Source organism: Panthera tigris, chromosome C1 (genome assembly GCF_018350195.1).
Source record: "Panthera tigris isolate Pti1 chromosome C1, P.tigris_Pti1_mat1.1, whole genome shotgun sequence".
Taxonomy (NCBI): domain Eukaryota; kingdom Metazoa; phylum Chordata; class Mammalia; order Carnivora; family Felidae; genus Panthera; species Panthera tigris.
Window position 1 is genome coordinate 87,038,110 of NC_056667.1, and position 22,553 is coordinate 87,060,662.

Consider the following 22,553-nt stretch of genomic DNA (forward strand, 5'->3'; position numbering starts at 1 on the left):
TAAGTGCCTGGCAAAGCAATTTTCTATTTTTTTCCCAAAAGTTATGTTTCATCTGAGTGTATTAGAGATACAGCAGTGCTATGTAGTTTCTCCTTTGAAGATCAATAGCGTACAACACATTAGATGACCTTCTACATGACTCCATCCAAACATCAATAGAGATGGAACATGGGGCATTGTCTAGCTGTGATGGTTGGAAAATGGAATAGATTATAATTAATGCCATGGCAATCATTCTGTCTTCTGCTAAGAGCCTGCCAGCTTCCTAAGAGTTTTGCTAATTCTCTGAGTGTTCACATTCTCTCTTCATTTAAGTACAGAGGTGTTTGAAACTACAGATTGTTATCCAATAAGCGAGATGGAAAACTATCACCTGGCCACCTAAAAACATCAACATTTTGTAGAATGTACATATGAGATTTATATCTAAAAAGCGCTCATCTTTGGAAGCATAATTTGTGGAAATTCATGCATCTCAAGCTTTGAAACCCATTTGTGTACCTAGGAACTAATTAATGGAACTAAGATAACGAGTCCAAGAAAAATGATACTATTTTGATCTAATGCAGTACAGTAGTCCACTCTAATCCATTAGATAATTTTTTCACCCCATGAAACACATCCAGCCAATGACATAGTAAAAATATGATGAGGAATAGTTATTTCTGAAATTATGTAACAATATATTCTTGTTTTGCTGGTAAATAAAAGATAACATAGCACAGCTGATGCTTGTTTAAACTTTGCATACAAATATTCATGATGCCAACTGGATTCAATTTATCCTGTCTTAATTTGAATTAACTTGACAGATCTTTTGACACATGCTGAACAGACTAATTGTTGCTTATTTGGGTGCACTGAATCAGTGAACATGGCAATCAGAATCCAAGCAGATGTTCATAGTTTTTGTGATTGCCCAGAGCCTAAGGGTGGAAGAAGAGGGAGAATCATTTTGCTGATTTACTTTTGTTAGTATCTGTCAAGGCATGGGCTGCATTACAAATACAATTGTTAAAATAAGCAGACTCTGCTAAAGACTTGTGAAGAATAGATGTGAATACTAATTATAATTTTACCTTCAGATGCATTGGAACTCACAAAGTTCCTGTAATCAGAATTTGGTAATGGTAAAATTCCAACAGCACATTTATCTTCTTCTAGTCTTTCTCCCCCAATATCTTTATTTTAAATGTTATTAATTTCTTATGACTAGTCAAGAATACAGAAAACTATAGAGGAATAACTCAAACAAAATTGTATTTATTGCCCACTTTGCCAAATCTTGTATTGTACACTCTACTACATTATTTTTTAAGACCTGGATGGAGCATTACAAGTTCCACTGAACCTTTCTGTGAGTAAATGAGACAAGCAAGTTGGGTCAACTTCATACAGCCTTTACCGTTTTGTTACATAGCTCTGTGCGTTATTATGCACAGTAAAATCTGAAGTAAAATTTGCTGCATAAATTTTAAAAAATAACAATGAATGAACAAAGTAAAATTTAACAGAGTAAAAGCCGAGAGTTAAAAAGTTCAGAGAATGTAAAGTGACTTCTGAAAATTGCCAAGGATCCATTTTATCACATATTTCTTGTTCATTCGTATTTCCTATTCTATCATTTTTTCTACAGGTCTTATCTATTTTTCAGTTGGGAATTCCATTGCTTTGTTCTGAATTGATTTGTAGACTCTGGACCCTAATCCTTTGCTGGCTTCCGTGCTACAAATACCCTCTTACAACTATGACTTATTCACCTAGTTAGCGGCAGTCCTTGCTGACTATTTTTAAATTTAACATTATAAATTTTGTTTTCTTCGTGAGCTGTGCTTTTTCATTTTTTTCCAGATGAGAGGCCTTACATCTCATTTTGTGTATATATTTTTCTAAATGTTTCAAAGTTTGTTTTTACTTCTTATGGTCTTTCATACACTGAGAATTAATATTATATGTGATGTAAAGTGTCATTCTAATTTTTCTTTGCTGGGAAATAATAAGTGATTCCATCACCATTTGGTCACTATTTCCCTGAACATTGTTTTTTGCCTTCGTTTCTATATCCTCTTCTCCTAAATTTCCTATTAGAATATATGAGATTTTCTCATTCTTTTTCTCCGTTTCTATTAACATTTTCTTTTATCTCATCATTTTACTATATAATATTATCTCACCTAATTTGTGGCTCAGCAATTCTTTTTTCAGCTGTGTCCATCTGATTATCACTACAGAAATATCTGAATTATATAATTATATTAAATTGAAGAATTAATTCTCATGACTTGTGTATGTGTTTCTAGAAGTCCTATTTCAAATAGACTTCTAGAAGTTCTTTTTCAAATCATTTTCATTATATCTTATTTTTCTCTTTTTTTCTTTTATTTTAGACTTTATTTTACTTTTTTATTCCCCAGGGAAGAGAAGGAGGCAAGACAAATTTATTTGGCATCACTATTAGGAAATCTCCATCTAATACTGATTTTTTTTCCATCATCACCACCTATAATTGAGTTCTCATTATTATCTAAACTCACACTACATTCTTCTTGTTCCTCTGCCTTTATTCACATTTATAACTTAATGTCATTTTAATAATGTCCAACATAAAATTTGCCTTAATCTCTCTGTAAATGTAGCCCTTTCTCTCCTCTACACTGATTTTACCCATGAATCTGTTCACCAAGTTGTCTTCAGCATTAAGTCCTCAACAGGGTAAGGGCCACTTGGTGGGTATTTGGGTGGCCAGCCAGGAAAAGAAATCAAGCCCCAAAGAATTGAGAGTAGGTCAGAAGGACGATTAACCTCTTGATCCCAAAGTGCCTGATGAGAACTGAATGCAGCTCTAGAAGAGGCGGGTCTAGGAGCATCCTCAGAGTCTGGCACACAGGTGTTTAGTGGCCATTTGCTGCACTATGTAGCCTTGTGTTTTTTGCAAAGCCATCTACACCATACACACCAATATTTCTTCGTTTATAAAATAAGGATAAAATCACCTATGTCAGTGATGATATGAAGGTTAAAGGAAATAACAAGAAAGGGTACTGGCATATAAGAACTCAAAAGTTATAACTATTTTCCTTTTAAAAATAGCCCTACCATCCTACTTCTGTGGCGCTAATTCTGCTGTTTATTTTCATTTCTTTCTCTCACTCATCTTGGTTTCTTTCAGGACATTTTTCTAACTTTGGACTGACAAGTCATTTTCCAGCAGGTCTTGCTTGTGAGAATCATGTATGCTGAAATGAGAATGTGTCCCATAAGTCAACTATTGTATTTCTTTCTGCTAGGTCAGGTGAATTATTGGTGTAGATCAACCTGATAGTAATAAATTTGTAGTGGGGAAACTCCATGGTTTAAAAGTCTCATGAGAGGTTTTTTTTGTTCCAACCAAAGCCCAAGCCAAGACAGGAAACTTTCCTGTGGTACTCTTTTGCCAATAGAATCTAAATCCCCAATGCAGGCAGACCTAAGGCCCTATCTCCTGATTCCAAGTGAACATTAAGAGAATGTTACCATTTTATGTTTTAAAGTTTATTAATTTTGAGAGCGAGAACATGTGCAAGAATGGGGGAGGGACAGAGACAGAGGGAGAGAGAGACAGAATTCCAAGCATGCTCTGTGCTCTGCACCAAACCGGACTCCAGGCTCGACCCTAAGACCATGAGATCATGACCTGAGCGGAGATCAAAGGTCAGAAGCTGAACGAACTGAGCCGCCCAGAAGCCCCGATACAGTGTTACCATTTTAAAAGAAACAGACACATTGGACTTGATGCTGACATAAAAGTACACAACATATTTTCTTTATCCATTCATCCGTTGGTGGGCACTTAGTTTGTTTCCCTATCTTGGCTATTGTGAATACTGCTGCAGTGAGCAATGAAAGTGCAGGTATATCTTTGAGATCCCCAATTCCATTTTCATCAGATATCTGTGCAGAGTGGGATTGCTGGATCATATGGTAGCTCCATTTTTAGTTTTTTGAGGAACCCCTGTATAAGGGTTTAAATTTCTCTTCATCTCACCAACACTTATTATCTTTATATTATCTTTTTTTATAACAATCATCCTAGCAGGTGTGAGGTGATACCTCATTGTGGTTTTGGTTTGCATTTCCCTGATAATCAGTGATTTTGAGCATCTTTTCATCTACCTATTGGCCATTGGTATGTTTTCTTTGGAGAAATATTTACTCAAGTCCTTTGCCTATTTTTAATCCAGTTATTGATTGATTGCTATTGAATTGGGGAGATTCTTACATATTTAGAATATTAACCTCTTATCAGATATGTGGGTTGTCAACTGACCTTCAACAAGGATGACAATACTACACAATGGAGCATAGTCTATCTTATTTGTATTTTCTCTGCATCTATAAATAATGTTATTTACATCTCCTTATGAGATATATATATATATACATATATATATATACATACATATACACACATATATATATATAGTACCTATACACACATAAAAATACATACAATTATATTGCACTTATTTCTTTAAATTTTGCTGACTGTAGTCAATAGCATAGGTTTGAGATAAATCTACAGGGTAGCTCAGTTGGTTGAGCGTCTGACTTCAGCTCAGGTCATGATCTCACGGTTCTTGAGTTCAAGCTGCGCATCAGGCTCACTGCTGTCAGTGCAGGGCCCACTTCAGATCCTCTGTCCCCTCTCTCTTTCTGCCCTTTCCCCACTCATGCTCCCTCGCTCGCTCGCTCTCTCTGTCTCAAAAATGAATAAACATTTATTTTAAAAAAAGGTAAATCCTTTTTTTTAATCCTTCACACAATGCTATGTGAAGATGTTGTTTATTTGTTTTTATTGATTTACATTATTCTACAGCATATTTGTTTACTCTATAGTTAATGGTCTTTTGGCTTATTTCCCACTTTAAACTAATATGAACAATGTTAGTATAACTTTTTGGTAAATTTATCCTGGTTTTAATGGAGAGGAGATTCCTTAAAATTTATACATAGGACTAGAACTGCAGGCTATATTCACTTCCTGAACTTTATTAGATATTCCAAAATAATTTTCAAAACAGCTGCACCATTTTTCACTGTCACCAATAGAGTATGAGTATTCCTTCCACATCCTTGCCAATAAATTAATTGGTTATCTTTATTCATGTTTATTGAAAATTTATCTTTAATCTCTTTTTGGAGAACATATTTAAGCCACTGGCTTATTATTCAATTTATTTTTCAACTTTTTAAATGATGTTTGAGAATTGTTTTATATATTATGGATATGAGTTCATTTTTGTGTCCAGAAAGAAGAAATGAGTTTTAATCAGTAGAGAGCAGACAGGTTTCACTAATCTTTTGATTTAAAATATTTTTTTCAAAACAAAATAAATAAATAAAAATAAAGTAAAATATTCTGTTCCCCACTTTGCACACACAAATACACAAATGGTTTATTTTCTTGTTTCTTTGCTCATTTTTGGTTGGAAAATAACATTGCTAAACAGACCTCAGGGGCACGTGGGTTGCTCAGTTAGTTAAGCATCTGACTCTTGATTTCAGCTCAGGTCATGATCTCCTGATTGTAGATCAAGCCCCACCTGCTTGATTCTCTCTCGCCCTCTCCCTCTGCCCTTCCCTCACTGGCACTCTTGAAATAAATAAATAAATAAATAAATAAATAAATAAATAAACAAACAAAAAACAAACAAACAAAAAACAAACAAACAAACAGATCTCAACCATACTGCTGAGTCCCACTGTTTAACTGAAAAGACTTAACGCCCTTGGCTTTCATCGTCTTTAAAATTCTATTTTCCACTACTGGGAGTGCAAAAGCAATTTGTGATGTCAAAAGTGCAAGGCCCCAAATTTCAGAACTCTAGCTGCTTCATTTTTTGAGACAGACAATTTTTGAGAGGGACAGACCATGAGCAGGTGAGGGGCAGATACAGGGAGACACAGAATCCAAAGCAGGCTCAAGGCTCTGAGTTGTCAGCACAGAGCCTGACGCGGGGCTCTAACCCATGAGCAGTGAGATCATGACCTGTGCTGAAGTCGGACGTTTTTAACGGACTGAGCCACCCAAGCACCCTGAGTTACTTGCTCTCTTAATACCTTGGTATAAATAGTAAAGAACAAACAGTTTATATTTTTATTCTGGGTCTTTCTGTTTCTCTTGGAGTATGGGCTCAGGAGGGACTTGGTCAGCTTTCTAAGTCATCTCAGGCAACATTTTATTAAGTACATTGACATCATACAACACAGATCTCAAGCTTTCCAATCTGTTGTCCTGTACAGCCATGTACCACCCATCCCCTACTCCAGAGGCATATATTATTAGAGATTCCCCAGCCCTGCATTTTTGTTAACAGTTTTGGTATTATTTAGGACAGGGATAGCTACTGAATGGACCTCAAACAGATTAGTCAAACACGAACATATTATTAGTTGCAGGCATGTTGGTAGGAGACCTTTCTCCACTTGGTGATTCAGAGATTCAATCTCCTCTTTATAGCAAAATAGTCTGGTAGGACCTTATCATTTTCTGCATCTGATCTGGAAAAGAACAAAGAGAATGTGGTGAAGGGACAATACTTCTCAAATTTTAGGTCCATAATTGACATGCATTAAGTTTGCTCATATTCTACTCGTGAGACTTTAGTCACCGAGAAATGTACAAATGCAGATGAGATAGAAATATAACCTGTGTCCCAGAAAGAAGAGGAAATAGAGTTTGTGTCAATGGATAGTAGTTTCTGCTGCAAGTATCTCAAAATAATTTATTGTTTATTGTTTGTTTATTGGTTCTTCACTACTGGATTGCAGTTCCTCTTCATAAATGCACAGGTCCGTTTAGGGTTCTTTTTAAATGTACCATTTGTATATTTGTCTATACCCTGAGCCAAAACCATAGTATCCTATTTATTAGACTACTTCTTATAAGTCTGGATATCCACTAGGACAAATTTTCCTATCTTTTTCTACTGAATCAAATCCTGGCTATTCTTAAATATATTGCTATATAAAGTTAGATGAATATTGCTAATTTTCAACATGCAAAATAAGTTGGAATTTTAGGTGGACTGTCATCGAACTTATAGATTAGTTCATTGAGAATTGAAATTATTTTAAGTAATTGTAAATGTTTCATTTATTTCTGAGAGAGCGCAAGCAGGGTTGGGGCAGAGAGAGAGGGACAGAGAGTCTAAAGGAGGCTCTGTGCTGGCAACAGCGATCCCGATGTGGGTTTGAACTCATGAACCATGAGAACTTGACCTGTGCAGGAGTAGGACCCTCAACCAACTGAGCCACCCAGGTGCCCCAAGAATTGAGATTTTTAACCATCAAGTAGTTCTTTAAAATATTGACTCATCGGGGTGCCTGGGTGGCTCAGTCAGTTAAATGGCCAACTTTGGCTCAGGTCATGATCTCGTGGTCTGTGGGTTCAAGCCCCAGGTCGGGCTCTGTGCTGACAGTTCAGAGCCTGGAGCCTGCTTTAGATTCTGTATCTCCCTCTATCTCTGCCCCTCCCCTGCTTGCTCTCTCTCTCTCTCAAATAATAAACATTAAAAATTTAAAAATAAATAAATAAATAATAAAATATTGGCTCATCAATCAAAATGTTATAGTTCTTAGTGTGTTTTGGCTTAATTTAATGTATCCTGATAGAGTTTTATATTTTGCATAAATATCTTGCACTTCTGTTGCACTTATATTACTTTTAAACAGAACAATTTTTATTTGATTTTCTAATTGTTGCCACTATATAAAATACATTTTTGTGTATTATTTTATATGCAGTAACCTATTATAGTAAGTTAACTCTGGATTCATTTGATTGCCTAAGTATAAAACCGTATCACTTGCGATAATGAAATTTTTGTTTGTGTTGTTTGTCCATTTATTTATTTAGTCAGTTCTATCTTTAATTTGTCCTTGCTGCTCTGTTGGGGAATTCTAGAACAAGAATAAATTGCATTGTATATATGCTTTGACAGGTTAAGCAACATCCAGTCCATTCTTAGTTTGCAATATGTAGTTATTAATAGATCTTGAATGTACATGAAATGAATTTTTCTTTTTCATATTGAGGAAATCATATCAGTTTCACCTCTAAAAAAAGGGCATTGATGTAGTAGTGGATTTTGAATATTAGTACAATCTTGAATTCATGAGATATTATATAATTTATTAGATGCATATTATTTAATATATATTTGGATTTCTAATATTTTGTTCAAATTTTGCATTTATATTCATAAGTAAAATTGACTTATAATTTTCTTTCTTACTTTTTTGGTTGTTTTGTGTGGTTTCAAAATTATGCTAACAATTTTTAGAATTATTACTTCTACGTAAATTCAGAACTTTTGGCCAAATATTTTGAGTCAATTTGTTTTATTTAATTGTTATTAGAATATTCTCATTTTCTATTCTTTATTGAGTTACATAAATGTATGAATATAATTTTACATTTTGGAATATTTATTTTAAAATTGAAAATTGACAAAATACTCTGTAATATTCTATTATTGAATACTTGAAGCATTTGTATTTTTTGTCTTTCCACCTGCCCCCTCTTCTCTTCCCTGATATTGATTATCTGGAGGGTTTTCATTAGTTGATAAAAGCAATAATGTAGCAATTGGTCAATTTTATTCATCCTTTCAAAGAACCAACTATTGCTTTCACTGAGTGCGACAAAATCAAAAAGAGAAATATTGGTCTCTGCCCCTGATTCTTGAGCCTCTAAGACCTTTGTAATTTCCTGAGTAGCAGGGTCTGACACAGTTCTTAAATCCCTTGGAATTTCTTGGGTGATAAGAATGTCTTTTGTTCTAATGCTCTTGGTGGGCTCCTGGATGAGGGCTGATCACCAGAAAGACCAAGTCACGATGGAAAGCTTGAAAGTCTGAGCCTTACGTCCCATTCTCTGGAGAGGGGAGAGAAGCTGGAAATCAAGTTAATTATCCATCATTCCTATGCGATGAAGCTTCCATAAAAATTCCAAAATATGAGGTTCTGACAGCTTCTGGGTTGGTCAATGCATCCACATTCTGGTAGGATAGAGCACCCCAACTCCATAGGGTCAGAAGCTTCCAAGCTAAAGACCTGCCTGAACCTCACCTGTGAGAACTTCTGTTATCTCTCCATCTGGCTGTTCATCAGTATATTTTATTATATCCTTTACAATAAACTGGTAAGTTTAAGTGTTTCCCTGAGTTCTGTGAGCTACTCTAGCATATTACTGAACTCAAGGAAGGGGTTATGAGAACTCCAGTTTATAGCTAGTTGGTCAGAAATACAGTTGACAACGGGGTACTTGCAACTGGTTTCTGAAATGGGGGCAATCATATGGGACTGAGCCATTAACTGGTACAAACTGATGCTAATTCCAGGTAGGATCAGAACTAAACTGTAGGACACCTATCTGGTGTCAGAGAATTCACTGGTGTGGGAAAAACCCACACATCTAGTCATAGGACTAAGTGTTTTGTGTGAGTGTGAATAGAAGAAAATTGTTTTCTCCTTATGCTGAAACTCTGTTTTTTAATTAGTTGAATTGTTTATTTACTTACTTGTTTTAACTTTTTTGCCGTTTTTTTTCTAATCGCTCAGATCATTAATATTCAGTTATTTTTTATAATTTCTCTAATTTTCTGTTTTTTACTACTTAAGATATGTTTGTCTCTAAATATAGCACTAGATGTATCTCACAACTTTTGCTATGCAATATTTTAATTATTACTCAATTCAAAATATTTTTTCTTCCTTATAATTTCTCCTTTGGCCCATGGGTATTTTAGAAGTGTGCTCTGTTTCCAAATATATGGTCATTTTCTAGATAGTCTTTAACTCCCAGGTAAACTTCATTTTAGTAAGAGAATGTACTCTATGTGTATGTATCTCATGTGCACTTAAAAATTCCATGTATTCTGGGGTGCCTGGGTGGCTCAGGTCATGATCTCATGGTTTGTGAGTTCAAGCTCCACGTCAGGCTCTGTGCTGATGGCTGGGTAACTGGAGCCTGCTTCAGATACTGTCTCCCTCTGTCTCTCTGCCTCTTCCCCACTTATATTCTGTCTCTCTCCCTCTCTCTCTCAAAAATAAATATAGAAATTTTTTTAAATAAATAAATTTAAGAAAAAATACTGTGTATTCTGAGGTTGTTGGCATGGTGCTTTATTAACGTGCATTAGGTCAAATCTTCAAACATGCTCAAATCTCTTTACTCTTATTTTTTGAGAGAGCTCTTCACCTTATAACTATGGATGTGTCCATTTTTTTTCTAATTCTCTCAAATTTTTTGCTTTCTACATTTGGTGTTATGCAAAAACAAATTTGAAAGTGTTATTGCTCTGGCAAATTTAAGTTTCTATCATTTTGAGGTAACTCACTTTGTCTCTAGAGTACTTTTGGCTTAAATCTATTTTGTCTAGTATTAATAAAGTGATTTCAACTTTCTTTGGTTAGTACTTGAGTGCTTCATATTTTTTCAATTTTCTACTTTCAACCTTGTCATTTAAGAGGGTCTTTGTAGTATACATTTTCAGTTTTTTCATTTAGTTTGATTTTTTTAAAACTTTTAAATGGAACATTGTATCAATTCACACTTAGCATAATGACAAATGTACTCATATTCTGTGTTTTTCTTTCACCTATCTTCTGTATTTCTTTTTCTCCCTTGGGCTATTTTTTCTCCATTTTCCCTCTCTACTAACATGGAATTTACATATATATTTTTAGGGTTACCATAGAAATTAACAATGGCATTCACCTTATTATGAATAAAGTCGTTCTATGATTTTATATCTTTTAATGTTTTTGCCAGATTTTTATACCAAGTTTATGCCAGTCTCATCAAACATGTTGGCATGTGTTTTTCTTCCCCATTATTTTCTTAAAGTCTTTGTGTAAGAGGTTCTCAAATGTCTGCTAGTGTTCAGCATTAAAAAATATATCTGGTTCTTAACATTTTGTTTTTATTTTTAAAATAAATTTTCTTTCAATTTCTTTAAGCAATTAGATATGAGAAAGTAACTCAAGTTTCTATTTATCTTAACTCTGTGTTTGTAAGTTGTGTTTTGCAAAGAATTGATTTCATAAATTGGTAAAATCATTAGTATAAAGTAGTTCTTGTATTCTCTTGCTTTCTTTTTTAATTTCTGTAAGGTATCATGATATTCCATTTAGTTTTTCTAATGTAATTTCTTTCTCTGCTAATTTTGAGATTTGTATTAATATTTTCAAAGAAATAATTTTGTGACTTGCTTATTTCCTCCGTGTTTTGTCTGTTTTCTAATTGATCTATACTATTATATTTATTTTTTTGATATTTTTAAAAGTTTATCTATTTTTGAGAGAGACAGACAGCACAAGCAGGGGAAGGGCAGAAAAAGACAGGGAGAGAGAGAATCCCAAGCGGGCTCTATGCTGCCAGTGCAGAGCCTGACGTGGGGCTTAAGTTCATGAAACTGTGAGATAATAACCTGAGCCAAAACAGAAAGTTGGATGCTTAACCAACTGAGCTACCCAAGCACCCCTCTATTATCTTTATTTTGTCCTTCCTTGCATTTACTTTGGGCTAAATTACTTCCTTTCTCACTACTTTTAAGGTAGAGACTTAGATCACTAATTTTTATGCTTTTCTTTTCTATTATAAGTATTTAAAACTACAGATTTCTCTCCAAATTATGCATTCCCAGAATAAATTCCACTTGCTATTGATGTGTATCATCCATCTTATACATCACTGGATAAATATCTGCTAATCTTTTTCAGGATTAAAATGTCTATTTTCATTTCCTTTTACAAAAGGAATACATATAGGTAAATTTAAATATATACTTGTTAAATAAGAGTGAGTTAAAAGGAAATGACAGGTGACAGGCCAGTAGTGTTGAAATTTTGGAGCATAGTGGAGAGTAATTGAAGTCTTCATCTTGTGCAAGAAAAGCTGACGATAAGAAGTAGGAATACATTTCATTTTGTATTTCTCTAGGAGTCACCCCTAGGTCTTAGATTTCCTTACTAAAGGGTATTTCCAGTGCTGCCACAGTGGGAACCTAGGATGTACTAGCACTCTAAAAGTTCTATATGTTATTGTTCATATATTTTAAAAACAGGCAAAAGAGGGGCAAAAGGAAGAAGTCCTCCCCTAAAATAGTCCTTATGTGGTGTTACTCTTCCCCTACATTAAAGGGAACATTAAAAGTTGCATAATAACACTAATTGTCCGTTTGTACTCTTACATCTTTAGCTTTTGATTTCAAAGAAATCTAACACCCCTCTGTGATTCCTTTTGTAGCTAATTTTAACAGAATAATTAATATGTAACTATATCAGAGCTCAGCGGCATCTACAGGTTACACTTTGTGTACACTGTAATTACAAATTATGCTAACATGAAAAACTTATGTACTTAATTATACAAATGTCGGGGCGCCTGGGTGGCTCAGTCGGTTAAGCGTCCGACTTCGGCTCAGGTCATGATCTCACGCTCCGTGAGTTTGAGCCCCGTCCGGCTCTGTGCTGACAGCTCAGAGCCTGGAGCCCGCTTCCGATTCTGTGTCTCCCTCTCTCTCTGACCCTCCCCTGTTCATGTTCTGTCTCTCTCTGTCTCAAAAATAAATAAACATTAAAAAAAAAAATTTAAAAATTATACAAATGTCATTTAATCACTTTTTTTCTAAAACTAGACAAAATCTGTTTGTAGAAAAAAATCAGAAATAAAACTATCAATAGATAGACTTGCAACAAGAGGAATTTCCAATTGTGATTGCTTAATAGTTTCTAAAAAGTAGTATAATGTAGTCTTTCATAGTAATTGTTTTCTGTATGCTCTCACATTCTGAATGTCAACAGAAGTCTTTAAGTATATTTACACTAATACCATTGCATTACTAATTGGTTACCCTAGTTATCGTGTTGGTAAACTATGCTGCACTTTTTTAAGATAGGGAGCACATTTTTCTCATAATTGGATACCTCCAACCCCCCAGTACCTTGCTAAGTGCTGACAGAAATTAAGTACTGAGTAAGAGTATCCTATGAATGGGAAATTAACAAAACAAGAGAAGGTAGTTAATCATGTCTTGAAAGCCTAGAAACTCTTCCAGGCAGAGAAATAGACCAAGGCCATTTGAGATAGAGAAAATTGTTTGCAAAGGCAAGTAGATTATATTCATTTATTCAACAGATATTTATTGAGCCTATTATGCATGCCAGAGTGTTGGGATATAATCTAAGGCAAAAACATATATGGTCCCAGCTTCCACAGAGCTTACAGTTTATGAAAAAATGGGTTCAGCTAATAAATCACTCAAAAATGTGTTTTTATAAGCTGAAATAAGTGTATAAAGCAATATAAGTGTATATAATAAACAGAATTAATGCCTTCTCCTGAGTTAGTTGAGCATGTTTTATAATCCTATTTTGTCTCTACTATGGAATTATTTATAACATAGAAAAAGAATTAGTAGTTGTTCCTAGGGTTTAAACCCTTGCACAGAGTCTTACACTATATGTTATGTTACATTAATGCTGTCTACTCAGGTATATTATATCACTTAATGTGTAGAGCAAGATGCTTACAGCTAAATATATCAACTGTTCCTTCCAATCCCATGTGCTATTTAGGTCATACATTTTACTTTTAACGTATGCTTTAAGCATATAATATATCACTGTTTTTTGCTTTAGACAAAGCTATCTATTACAGCTATTTAAAGTAAGGGAAAAAAAACTGAATTCTGTACTTTTATTCATTTATTCCACGTCAAGCTTCATCCTTCTTTTTAGTTTATATACCTTTCTATCTGGTTTCATATTCTTTCTACCGAAGAATTTTCCTTAATATCTCTTGTGGTGCAAGTCTACTAGAAATAAATTGTGAGTGTGTGAGTAAATGAAAGCAGATGTTTTTTCCTTCACTTTGACAGATATTTTGGGAAGTATAGGATTTTATGTGGGCAGTATTTATTTATTTTTTAGCACTTTAAATATGGCAATTCATTGTATCTAGCTTGCATGGCTTGAAATGAGAAGTGTGCTGTAACTCTTTGGTCTTTTTGTTTAATGTGTCTTTTTTCTCTGGCTGCCTTCAAGTTTTCTTCATTTTCATTTATTTTCAGGAGTTTGAATATAACAGGCCTTGATATGTGGTGTGTGTGTGTGTGTGTGTGTATGACTAATTTTGGAAAATTTGCTGCCATTATTCAAATATTTCTCCTCTTCATTTTCTTTTCACCTCCTAGGATTCCAAGAATAATGCATTTATTAAACCAGTTAATATTGTCCAATAGCCCTTGGATCCTCTGTTCTAGTTTTATACCTTTTTTTTTTTTTACCTATCTTCAAAGCCATTGATTTTTTTTTGTCTTTTCCTCTTTTTTGTGGGGGCAGGGTATGTTGACCATAGGAATCATTTTTAATCTTTAATCATGTTTTTTATTTGCTTCTAGCATTTTCATTTGTTTCTTTCATATAGATTCCATTTCTCTGCTAAAATTACCCATCGGATCCTGCACACTGTCCACTTCTTTTATTAGTCACTTTATCATATTACAGTTGAAACTTCAATAAGGGGGACTTACAGGTACCAACCCCCTGTGTGGCCAAAAGTCCACATATAACTTTTGACTCCTCCCAGTAGCCAACCGTGGAAGGTGGGGTTGTTTGTAAATTCTTTATTTAGGCTACTATTGACTACAATCGGTGCTACCATGGATGTTTTACAGCTGAGAGGAGTTATTCACTAGATATTCTGTTGTTATTAAACACTAAAAATTAAGAAGACTGGAGGGCATTTAGGATGGGATAAGGAGAGGACACAGAAACTCAAGGGAGAACATGAGGTCTTACTCAGCTTTGTCATCAGGAAATGAGGAACTACATCAGATCTAAGTTAAATGCCAGCCTCTCCAAAAAAGTTCTCAGAAAAACCTCAAAACAATTATTCACTGGACAAAAACATGTCAATGTTTCTAGCAAAGATCTTGACATGAAACACCCAACTTAGGGACAATTATACATAGCACCATGACAGAGCTGGGATCATGACAGCCTGGCATCAGTTCAAATGCTACGGTGGACACAGAAATCTCTAGGGACTAGCTCTCACTCACAGATGAATGTGATGTTTTACAGCATAAAGATGTAGATGTTTCTTAATAGATGTCATCCAGAGGAGCTTTCTTCATGCTGCCAGATTCAAGGAATTTCTTAACTGTAGCAATATTACTTAGTTCCACTGCAGAACTCTGGGAGGTTCAGACAGGATATTGGGGACTTCCTCTTCCAGAGCCAGAATGGTTTAGAGTAGAATCACACCCACAAGGCTTAGCTAATTACCAACAAGAAACCTTTTGGTCATTATCCTTTAAAACCTTTTCAAACAGGGGCGCCTGGGTGGCTCAGTCGGTTAAGCGGCGGACTTCGGCTCAGGTCATGATCTCGCGGTCCGTGAGTTCAAGCAAGCCCCGCATCGGGCTCTGTGCTGACAGCTCAGAGCCTGGAGCCTGTTTCAGATTCTGTGTCTCCCTCTCTCTGACCCTCCTCTGTTCATGCTCTTCTCTCCCTGTCTCAAAAATAAATAAAACATTAAAAAAAATTAAAAAAAAACCACCTTTTCAAACATGGGCAAGTATCTAATTATAGACTTCTGGGCCATGTTATCATGTCTTCTTGTTGATCATATGGTTTTAGGAAAGGATGCACAGCAATCAGTTCCATGAGATCTAGCATCCCCTCCATAGTCATGTCAATCAGGTTCTCTCCTTGAGGTCCTTGCCAAAGAGATGATGGTCTCCACAATGTAGTTGGAGAATGCTTCTGGTCTGCACCAACTTCATTCCATCAATTTCAACCATCGGCACTTGTTGGAACAGTAGGTGGTTACCATCCTGGAGTTTCTGCCACTGTTCTCGTTTCTAAGAATTCTTCATCAAACTCGACTCCAGCAGCTGCTAAAACCCATCTTGCTGATTCCATCAGCAAATGTTTGGGCTTGGGCAAGCTTGGGCTTCGCTGCCATGAGAGACTATTTGGAACACCCAGAGACACCCAAAGCTCTCCACAAGTGATCTGCAGGCCAATAGCCTATTGTTGACTGGGAGTCTTATCAGTAACATTAACCACTGATTAACACATATTTTCTATGTTATAAGCATTTTATACTGTACTTTTACAATACAGTAAGCTGGACAAAAGAAAATGTTTTAAGAAAATCATGAGGAGAAAATATATTTATAGTACTGTGCTGTGAATTTTTTTTAATCTATGTTCTGTGGATCCATATAGGTCAAACCAATGTCGTTCAAGGGCCAACTGTATAGCATTGATTTTAACATTCTGCTCATAGCTTTTTGATATATATGTCAGATATGAGCCTGGTTCTATTGATTATTTTTTGTCTTTTGGAAATGCATTGTTCATTATTTGCCTTTTCATAAACTTCATAATCTTTTGTAGAAAGAAACTGGACATTCTAAGACAGTAGAGACTGAAGTAAACAACTTTTTGGGGGGGGGGTCTAGAAGTTAGCATTCCTTTCCTTCTGCTAGACCTTATTGTGTAGATTTGAAGCCATCTAAACAGAAGTGGCCTTGGCTTGGTTGTTTGTTGCTGTTGCTATCCTCAGTGCACCTTGGTCACCTAATTCCTCTGGAGATAATTTGTGTTCAGGTTGGGGATGGTTTTCTACATGGTTTTATCATTTCTGATTCATCCTCAGCTTTAGGTCTTCTCCTTTCAGTGTTCCTGAGAGTTCCTCTCCAGTCTTGCTCTATCCTGGTCCTCTTGCAGGAGAACTGTTCACCTGTTACTCATTAAGTTTTAGTCTAGTAGTAAAGTATATTCATCCCTATTCCAGTTGTAGTTCCGGATAAACAAGTATTCTGATCTGTCCCCCATTACTTTTTCACTAGTTTTCACTAATGCCCTAAAAACTGCAGTGTGTATTGTTCTTTTACCACAGTAAGGTCTGTAAGGGCAGATGGGGAAGAAGTATTTAAATGAGGCTTGCACTTCTCCTGCTGACATTACCGTTCCCCTCCCCCAACGCTGCACCATGAGAGACCCTTCCCCAGAACTTTCACCAATCTTTTTGTGAATATCTTATGAGATGCATGTGGAGAAATCTACAAGTGTAATCTCCCCCCTGTACACACAGCACCTGAGGTCTCCAAACTTCACACTGATGTGCAGTCAGCAGCTAATTTGTTAACATGTCAAGCTGCCTTATTCATATCATGCTTGGCTACATCATCCCAGGTGGAGAAGTGCTCAGGTCCTACCTATTCCCTCAGGCTTTAGTCTCTCCTTAGATTGGACATTAGTTGGTTGTGCCGAGACCTCAGTTCTTTGGTTCAAGAAAAGTGATGAATTTGCATTTTGCCTGGATTTTTGGTTTTGTCAGGGTGATAACAGAACTCTTTCCACAGCTCTTCAATCCAAGAAGAAACTGGAAAACCAAAGCCATGATTTTTATATTGATATTTGAAAGATGAATAAGAGTTTACTAAGTGGAAAAGGGTATGCCAGAAGAAATTCCCAGGTAAAGGAAGCATCATGGTACTGTTAAGGGAGCATGATATTTGAAGCAAATGAAAAAAAAGCAATGAAAGCAAGGTGGTTGAGCATAGATAATGAAAATGAAGATGGGATTTGGGGAGACTGGAGAAGTGGGGCAGGTCATGTTGGTTAGTCCTCATCCTATGAACAACTGGAATTTTGTAATGTATTGTGAACAATTTTCAGAATTTTGTAACTATATCCTGGATACACCATGGAAAGCTAATTAAAAATCATGTGGGTAGACCAATGGGGAGATATACAGTGTCCAGGTAGAACAAGATAGATCCTTGGAATAGGGAAATAGGAGTGGGTGTGGAAGAAAGATCTCTACTGAAAATAAAGAGAGAGAGAAAGAAAAAGGAAATAAAGGTAGATTTTTTTTAAGAATCTGACACATATAGAGAATGGTGAGGAGTTCAGGGTGGCTATTACAGAGGTTGATGACAGGACGTTTAAGAAATTAGGCTGGAGATGAATTAAAATGAGACTGTGAAAGACCATGTAGGCCATGCTAAGAAGCCTATATTGATTTCTTCCACATTCATTAACTATATCACAGTAAGCTCTAAGCTGAGGTGTGACAGGACCATATTAGATTTGAGGAGATACAACTTAAATCATGATCTGTGTAGACAGGATATTATTACATTCTGAACAGTAAATAGAACATTTTTAAGCCTGTGTTAGTGCTAACATATATTGACATGGTAATTGTCTTTACAAACAAATGAATAAACTATTAAGATGAAGAAAATTTAGTTTTCTTGCCACCATCCACTGTGCAAAATAATCTGTCAGTAAAATATATTAGTCATGAAATAGGAATAATAGTCAACATAAAACTCGATTTGAAGATGATGAAGATTAACCAGCTAATAGATCAAAAAGAAGTTATACTTGATAATTTGCCTTTTCTTTTTATGGTTCACTAAAGCATAAATGAAAAATGCATTATGCTTTATATCATACCAAATGTATAAATCCTGGGTTAAAAGGTAGGCATTCATTACATGTCATTTTCCTAGTTTTTAAATATTATTGTCTTAATAGATTCAACCATCCAGCCACTTATTTATTTAAGTTCTCAATGAGCACATATTGGGCACTGAAAATGTGCTTGGTACTGTGGATGCCTGGATTCTGAAAAATCAGATGACTTAAATTGTGTTCTCAAAGACTGTCCAGAAAAGAAACAGACATTGCAGTGCATCCGAGTTACAAGCTAAAGCATGCAAAGTAAGTACCAGTGTGACAGTACAAGGCAGATTGGGGCTTTATAATAAAGTAAATAAGGCAAGACTTTTTGATGTGAGTTGTCATGCATTTAATTCAAATCATTTCAGCAAAGCATTAATGAGTATGCTATTCTAGGCCCTATGTTCAGGGTTTGGGTTACAGTTATTGATAAGATATAGTCAGTGATTTCAAGAAACTTATTACCTAATGAGATGGACTAACATTGTAACAACCAACTATAATATCAAATTCTAGTAACAGTATAAACTAAGTGGAATTAATCCAAAATGAGAGTTGGAATGAGGGTCCACTGAGGAAGTGATCAGAACTGAGAATTGAAGGGTAAATAACCTCATCAGGATTGAACTGTTGGATCAGTACTTCCTGGCAGAGGTGAGAGCATGACAAAGGGGAAACAAATTAGCCTTTACTTTGTGCCCCCAGGACACTCTCTGAGGCCCTGCACCTCAGTCATTCTAAGGCATTACCCCTTCCCTTTAGACATGTGAAATCTCTGACCCAAAGAAGTAGGTACCTTTTTCTTAGATATCTCAAGCTACTATGCTGTCTGAGGCTATCTTGTTTTAAACACCCATGCTCTCAACATGATGGGATAATGAGTGAAATGGTAGGGCATACAGAAGACTGTTAAGTAGCTCAGAATAGATAAAGCACATTTCTCTTCTCTTCATATATTACTGTTCCCATTTGGGGTTTTTGGCTTTGGCTACTCCTTCTTTCAGGCTTATCATTGGACTTCATCTCCACCAGTCTGCTGCTGTGAGGGATAGCAAACTTTACCTAATCTGCCTTACTCAGGGATATGAGTAGTTTGCTGTAACACCTAGGAGGATCCCAAGTGGTCACAACCATTGGTTCTGGTCCCATCTCAAAGTTGCCTCCTCCGACACTGCTGAAGCTTTGCTCTTTAGATTTGGAAGTTCCTCTTGCTGCAGACTCATGTTTTGGGCCCCAGTGGTTACTCTTGCTAGTTTTTGATCCTTCCCCTTACTAGCCGGCTACCCTGCTGCCCATCCTTTTCACTACTCTCTGTGATACTGAACTCAACCGACCGTTTTCCCAACTCAAGCGGAAGAAGTTTCCTCTTTAATGATGTCATCTCAGTAGGGACAAAGAACATTTTCCATTTATTTTTTTAAGCCATGAATTAAAGTTAGTAAATCTGAGTTGTCATTTTGATTATTTGGCCCTATTTTATTCTGTTTTTATATGAATATTTATAGGCTACAATTTGGTCAGTAATTTTAACATCCCCAGTAAGCTATTACATATAGTCAAAACAAAGAGTATTGTTAACTTAGCATTTTGTCCCTCTATCTTTTGAGGCCTGAAATTATTCTTTCCTCTTTTTAAAACTTGTCCCATCTGACTTTCAGTTGACTCCAGAGTTTGCAGAAGAAGATGCTCTAGTCACCCAAAAGTGAAAAAGAGAAATCCTTTCTTACCATCAAAATTGTTTTTCCCTACTAATCAGGGAATCCGGTGTCACAGAGCCCCTAAATATTTAATAAACTTCTCTCAAGTTTTGTTAAAATTCTCCTCTCTCTCCCTCTATCTAAACTGCACTCTTTTAATTCATTCTGTTTTCCACAGTATATTCTTTTTTCCTTAACTAGGACCATTGTTGTGTCACTAACTTTTATCATTACATATTCTTGTGTGTGTATGTGTGTGTGTGGGGGGGGGGGGGTGCTTTTTACAAGCCAGTCCCCTCCAGTATGTCAAAAAGTACCACAAAGTATAAGAAATAATGTTCAGAACCATCAAACAGGTCATGTATCATTATTTTAAATATACTCAGAAAACATGAAGAACAAACTTCATGTGACTTACACTACATATGGCCGTGTAAGCACTTAACTTTTAGGTATTCTTCCCATAACTTTAGCAGTTCTTGGACATCACTTTCATATAAAATAAGCACAAAAAATCCATAAAATTATAGCAAAAACAGATTGGGTGCCATTTTCAGATATTTGAATGAAGTAAAATATAGCTGTCTGGTAACTTCCAATTTTGCATTGTGTAATTGAATGACCACCATATAGATAAAAGCCTACATTCACTCACAAAAGCTTAAATTTATCAGAAAACAACTTAGTTCACCAAAGTTCTTTTTCCCTATTCATTTTGAAGCATTTTTATATCCTATAATTTTCTCAGTTATGTAATATATCTCTGTCATGTTTTATTAAAACATTTAAATATTAAGTTTATTACACAGAAAATACAGCCAATGTCTATTTTCTTTTATTTAACTTCTTTTATTTTCTATTTTTTTAAATTTACATCCAAGTTAGTTAGCATATAGTGCAACAATGATTTCAGGAGTAGATTCCTTAGTGCCCCTTACCCATTTAGCCCATCCCCCCTCCCACAGCCCCTACAGTAACCCTCAGTTTGTTCTCAATATTTATGAGTTTCTTCTGTTTTGTCCCCCTCCCTGTTTTTATATTATTTTTGTTTCCCTTCCCTAATGTTCATCTGTTTTGTTCTTATAGTCCTCATATGAGTGAAGTCATATGATTTTTGTCTTTCTCTGACTGACTAAATTCATTTAGCATAATAATACCCTCCAGTTCCATCCACATAGTTGCAAATGGCAGGATTTCATTCTTTTTGATTGCCAAGTAATACTCCATTGTAGGTGTATGTATGTATGGGTATATATGTACACAACCTCTTGTTTATGCATTCATCCATCGATGGACATTTGGGCTCTTTCCATACTTTGGCTATTGTTGATAGTGCTGCTATAAACATGGCGGTGCATGTGTCCCTTTGAAACAGCACACCTGTATCCCTTGGATAAATACCTAGTAGTGCTATTGCTGGGTCGTAGGGTAGTTCTATTTTTAGTTTTTTGAGGAACTTCAATACTCTTTTCCAGAGTGGCTACACCAGCTTGCATTCCCACCAACAATGCAAAAGAGATCCTCTTTCTCTGCATCCTCGCCAACATCTATTGTTGCCTGGGTTGTTCATGTTAACCATTCTGACAGGTGTAAGGTGGTATCTCATTGTGGGTTTGATTTGTGTTTCCCTGATGATGAGTTATGTTGAGCATTTTTTCATGTCCAAGTTGGCCATCTGGATGTCTTCCGTGGAGAAGTGTCTATTCATGTCTTTTGCCCATTTCTTCACTGGATTATTTGTTTTTTGGGTGTTGAGTTTGATAAGTTCTTTGTAGATTTTGGATACTAACCCTTTATCTGATATGTTATTTGCAAATATCTTCTCCCATTCTGTCGGTTGCCTTTTAGTTTTGCTGATTGTTTCCTTCTCTGTGCAGAAGCTTTTTATTTTGATGAGGTCCCAATAGTTCATTTTTGCTTTTGTTTCCCTTGACGCCAGAGACGTGTTGAGTAAGAAGTTGCTGCAGCCAAGATCAAAGAGGTTTTTGCCTGCTTTCTCCTCAAGGATTTTGATGGCTTCTTGTCATACATTGAGGTCTTTCATCCATTTTGAGTTTATTTTTGTGTTATGGTGTAAGAAAGTTGTCCAGGTTCATTCTTCTGCATGTCGCCGTCCAGTTTTCCCAGCACCACTTGCTGAAGAGACTGTCTTTATTCCATTGGATGTTCTTTCCTGCTTTGTCCAAGATTAGTTGGCCATAAGTTTGTGGGTCCATTTCCAGGTTCTCTATTCTGTTCCATTGATCTGAGTGTCTGTTCTTGTGCCAGTACCATACTGTCTTGATGATTACAGCTTTCTAAAATAGCTTGAAGTCTGGGATT

At 35.8% G+C, this 22,553-nt stretch overlaps 1 pseudogene; it reads right to left on the bottom strand.

Annotated features, from left to right (window-relative positions):
• Positions 1 to 15,152: 15,152 nt before the first annotated feature.
• LOC102955563 lies at positions 15,153 to 15,975 on the bottom strand (annotated as a pseudogene).
• Between the last annotated feature and the right edge of the window lie 6,578 nt (positions 15,976 to 22,553).